This window comes from Crocodylus siamensis, chromosome 4 (genome assembly GCF_052110815.1).
Source record: "Crocodylus siamensis isolate JL-2025a chromosome 4, ASM5211081v1, whole genome shotgun sequence".
In the NCBI taxonomy this organism is placed as follows: domain Eukaryota; kingdom Metazoa; phylum Chordata; order Crocodylia; family Crocodylidae; genus Crocodylus; species Crocodylus siamensis.
Genome location: NC_143398.1, coordinates 186,643,035 through 186,648,370, shown reverse-complemented (window position 1 = coordinate 186,648,370; position 5,336 = coordinate 186,643,035). Strand labels below are relative to the sequence as shown.

General features: G+C 44.8%; 2 pseudogenes; both read left to right on the top strand.

The window, feature by feature from the left end:
• Positions 1-253: 253 nt before the first annotated feature.
• On the top strand, positions 254-858 carry LOC149867335 (uncharacterized; annotated as a pseudogene).
• Positions 859-1,016: 158 nt separating this feature from the next.
• LOC149867334 (fibrous sheath-interacting protein 2-like) lies at positions 1,017-2,145 on the top strand (annotated as a pseudogene).
• The last annotated feature ends 3,191 nt before the right edge of the window (positions 2,146-5,336 follow it).

Sequence of the window (5,336 nt, the reverse complement as noted above, 5' to 3'; positions counted from 1 at the left end):
CACGGGCCTTTCTTGAACTGGCTGTTTTTTTACTTCCTATATTTGTTGTTAGATTTATATCCCACCCTATCCAAAAGGCTCTGGTGATACATGCCACCTTTCATGGGGGGGCTGTTCTTGTTTATCCTAAAAGGTTGAGTCGCACCCAGTAGGCAGCTGTTGCCATGTACAGAAGGGAGAATGAAGGAATTAGATAACACATTTATTGTCCTTTCTCATTTGTTCCTGCTACAGAAAAAACATGACCAAAGAAATGAGTGATGAAATTACCAATATAATGACACACTGTGTGGCTGAGGTAACAGACATCATATATCCAGCAATAATACAAAGAAAGAGAAAAACATTGCTGAGAGAGACGTGGGAGTTGAGGAGGCCAATGCCAAGAAGTTTGTCTTCAGAGGTAGAAAGAGAACACCCAGCAGATCACCTGGATGTGTGAAGAGAGGGAGCAGAGGAGAGCCAACCCCATTGTTTTCACAAGAGTCACCTGGCCTGTCTCCAAAAGAAGGCCACTGCCTCTACACAGAGAGTGTTGGGCAGAAAATCTGCCAGAGTCTGAACCAGCAGCAGTACTTCCTCATCATGCTGACAGGATTTCTAGTTTTTGCAGAACGAGCATGTGCATGATAGCTGAAGGTGGCAAATTATAAAACTATCCCATTAGGGAAGATATTTCTCCAGACTGCAAAAAAGTTCGCCCTAAAACAGGCATATTTAGAAAATTATTTTCACTAACTAATGTCCAGGGAAGAGTGCCAGATTATAAGGAACAAATGCAATGGGAAGGACAAATTTCAAGTCAGTGTCAAATACCTGAGTTTCTACAACCTACATCAGGGGGCATCAGGAAGCTGAATTTTTGCACAGGAGCTTTGGGGCTTAAACCTTCTATATCCACCCTGGACACAGGAACTAAGCCAAGGGCTGTCCACTTCAGAATAACTCAACCCCAGATTGACAGGCATCTTACAAGAAAGTCCTTGTTTTCATCACGCAGAAAGACATTTCCTGAAATGGAAGTACCACATAAGGCAGTACAGGGAGCTCACAGCAAGCCCCTGCCAACACACACAATTCAGCCTCAGCCCTTGTGGTCACCAACCAGTGTTTATGATGATGCTTTTTTGAAAGAAAGACACGATGAACTAATGAGCAAAATGGTCGCTCAGGATAGTGCAATCCTCAGAAGTGATTATTCACATATCAGCACAGATATAGTTGATTTAGTGTTGAATAAGCTTTCCATATGCCAGGCCACAGACCTGCAGCTTTCTGAAGATCAGGATCTCTCCTCTGACATAGACACATTGAGAGCAAAAATGATTCACTCCAGTTTATCTGACCTTCTGCAAGAAAGTTCTTCCAACTCTTGGTTTATGCAGACATGAAAAGCAACACGAGTGTGTCAGCAGAGAGATTAGGTGTTTTGATAAAGAGAGAAATAACTGATAACCAACAGGAAGAAGCCTTAGCAAAAGCATCTTCAGCTATGTATAGACTTCTAGAACCGGGGGAAATGGATGAGAAGCCTTTAGAAGATGCTAGCAAAAGCAATGCCCGATGCCAAAGTCCCACACCATCTACTATGGGGGTATGCCACAGATTTTCGGAAGATAAAAGCAGCAGGCTTTTATCTAACATTCTCCTTGCCACCAGCAGCACATCTTCCCCTACAGAAAAGAAAATGCAACTTGCAGAATGTGACTTGATTCACATGAAGGTCATCAGTAGAGTTATAGAAAAAATCTCTGAAGATGAGCACTCGTCCTGCCAGCATATTGAACATCCACATTCCAGGCAGGATGCTAGGATTCAAAACAATTATTGATTTGGTCTATAAAAGGCTTTTGATACAGTTTCAGTCTAAATTCAACATGCAGAAGTGTTTAAGAAATGGGTGCATTATTCTTTCTGAAGCAGTCTGTGATTTGGTCTTCCAAGAGATTTCTGGGAATACACTGTAGAACTCTTCCTGGAGAACTACCACTTCACAACCTTGCTGAACCTGACAATACACTCTTCCTGGAGAACTACCACTTCACAACCTTGCTGAACCTGACAATACTGTTGAAAATACACTAAGAGACATTACTGAGCCTTCCGATAACCCAAACAGTTTATTACAAGACCTTAGTAAAATAGTTCCTCTTATCATGGGCGAACAAGAACCTGATGGTGTTCAACACCAAAAATGCAAGGTTCTCCACCTTGGGAGGAAAAACCTGTACAATGCTTATAGGTTTGGCAGTGCTACACTGGTTAGCACTACAGATGAAAGGGACTTGGGGATCATGGTTGCCCACAAGATGAACATGAGCCTTCAGTGTGATGCTGCAGCTAGTAAAGCGAGCAAAACTCTGGCTTGCATCCACAGATGCTTCTCAAGCAAATCCTGGGATGTCATTCTCCCGCTGTACTCGGCCTTGGTAAGGCCGCAGCTGGAGTACTGAGTCCAGTTTTGGCCTCCACAATTCAAAAAGGATGTGGAGAAGCTTGAGAGGTTGCAGAGAGCCACGCACATGATCAGAGGTCAGGAAAACAGACCTTATGATAAGAGGCTGAGAGCAATGGGGCTATTCAGCCTGGAAAAGCACAGGCTCAGGGGTGATCTGGTGGCCACCTATAAACTTATCAGGGTGCTTATCAGGATCTGGGGCAACAACTGTTCACCAGAGCCCCGCAAGGGATGACAAGATCGAACGGTTACAAACTCCACTGTGACCGGTTCAGGCTGGACGTAAGAAAGAACTTCTTCACTGTCCAAGCCTCCAAGGTTTGGAATAGACTGCCACCTGAGACGGTTCAAGTGACCACTTTGAACGCCTTCAAAACACATTTGGATGCTTATCTTGCTGGGATCCTATGATCCCTGCTGACTTCTTGCCCCTGGGGCAGGGGGCTGGACTCGATGATCCTCTGGGGTCCCTTCCAGCCCTAATGTCTATGAAATCTAATATGAAATCGTAGATAAACTAACAGCAAATCTTGTGTCAACACTTTCTTCCTTCTTTCCCAGTGTGGGTTTGGATGCAGAAAAGATGTTGTTACTGACGGATACAACTAGAAAAATACGACATGCTGTGCAAGTACTCCTGTCAGAACATGAGAAGAACATGAACAAACATACCAGTGACAGAGAATTTTTACACATTGAAGATAGCCAGGCCCCAGGAGACCTGTTCCATTCAGCTTGCACGAGCACCATCGAACATTCGGATTCTGAGATTTTCATTTGCAGAGACCTAACAAATAGGCAAGATATTTTAGCTCATAGAATAGCAGCTTCAATAGCAAAAGAAGTACCCAAACCTGACTTTCAAGCCAATTCAGAGAAGGAGACATTGCCTACTTCATCTTTAACAACAGAAGGTATTAAGATTATTGAAAGACTCTCTACTGATCTTGGCATGATAAAGAAGATTCCAAAACCAATTTTAAACCCATGTATTCTGTGGTACCCGTGGCTACTGTAATAATTGAAGAACTCTCTGATTGCCCCCTTTTACACAGTGTTAGTGACAGTCCACCAGCGCTGAGCCGAATTGTGATGAACCCAGACAAAATTGCTGACAACGTGTCTGTTAGTGCAGAGCCCAAAACAGGGAGTTCTGAAGATGCAATCCCAGGTTCAAGTACAAATGAGACCCCAACTGAAACGCAGGAGTTGCCTGTGAAAAGAGTCCCTCATATTACAGTCAAATACGTACCCATTTCTTCAGACTTGGTGTCTGATTACTTACAAGTGATTTCCATAAAAGCAGAGCCTCTTGAGGAACTGCAAGAAGCATTGGTTGCTCAAACTGGGGATGGCCCAAGAAACCTAAGAGCATCGCTGGGTGAGAAGTGCCTTGAAGATGAAAGCTCGAGATCTGAGGCACAGAGAAAAGAAAACAGTCATTTGTCTCTGGGTAACATAGGACAACCAGTTGTAAGACCAGGGGAGGTAAGTGGGAAGAATAAGGCTGCGGGCAATCCTGTTTTGTGAATGCCATTTTGCTGTAACTGGATCTTTTAAGATGTTCACGTGGTATTGAAAGCCCCTCTACTGTATGCCTGAAAGCCCATCTACTGTGAATGCTGAATGCCTTTATAAAGGTGGTGGACCATCTTCTAGAGAGCCTGCAGTGGGTCATCTGTGTGGAGGAGCCTCAGTAGCTGGGATTCTGAATTAATGGTCAGTAAATTCACTAATCTTGAATCTATTCTCTTTCTAAGAAATCTGTCTGGGGATAAGAAGAAGGCTGATATCCCTTGGATTAAGCATATGGACAAGAGTGTTACAGGTCTCTGCTTTGCTTACTGATGGCAGAGACTGGTTCAAAGGCAGCTGCTCTTCAAGCCAAAAGGGCCATTTGATCACTAGGAAGAGAAGACGAGGTGTGGCAGTATGAGGGGCTTTGCCTCCCCTGAAAGGCTTGGGTCAAAACTAGGGACTGATAAATATGGGGGCTGTGGTGTGGGTGCCCGGAGTGATGAGGGACGGTTTCAGGACCTTGTTCTCCACAGAGCTGCAACTCTTGTCCTCTTTCAAAGTAAAGCAGAGAAGGTGTGTAAGAAATTATTTTGTTTAGCCCAATTTCTGAGCTTTGGATGGCTCAGACAATGGTCCCAAGAGTCCTGCTGCCCAAAATAAGGATATCAGAGATGGAGTGTAAACCAGGCAATAAGTGCAGGTAACCCAGATGTGAAAACAGTGACAGGTAACCCTGACCCAGTTTATTTAGCAACCCATGGGATTGAGTAGTTGGGTCTCATCACAACACCAGAGTCTCTATTTAGAGAGCGGGAACTGACCAACTTGTGACACAACATGTTCATGTGTGCATTGGTTTAAAAAAAAACCTTCATTTGTGACCCTGCTAGAGCCCTGATCCAGGAAAAGACTAAGTACAGAAATCTGGCCGGAGTCAATAGAAGTGCTCACAGGCTTCAGTGATTTGCAGTGTTTGGGCCTAGGACAGAGAATCTCAGTATCTGCATAACTTTGAAGCCTGAGCTAGTGGCTAATTGGAATTAATAGCACCTGCTTAGAAAAGGGCATTTAAATGCCTTCCTGAACTGGGGCCTAGAAGAAGAATTTGGTTGAGTCGCATCCTAGGTGGGGATTAGGTTCTAAAGTCAGTGCATAAGGCAAAAATCGCGTATAGTCAAAATTGCCCAGTGGTACAGGCCACTCCCTCCCCCATCCAGTGGTACAGTCCCTCCCTCCCACCCAGGGCAGCCTGCACCAAACTCCCGCCCGGCCAGCATGCACAGCTTGCCAGCAGGGCTGCTCCCAATGTAGCTGCTTGGCCCTGTGCACAGCGCTGCGGGGGCAGCTGCAGGCTGAATCC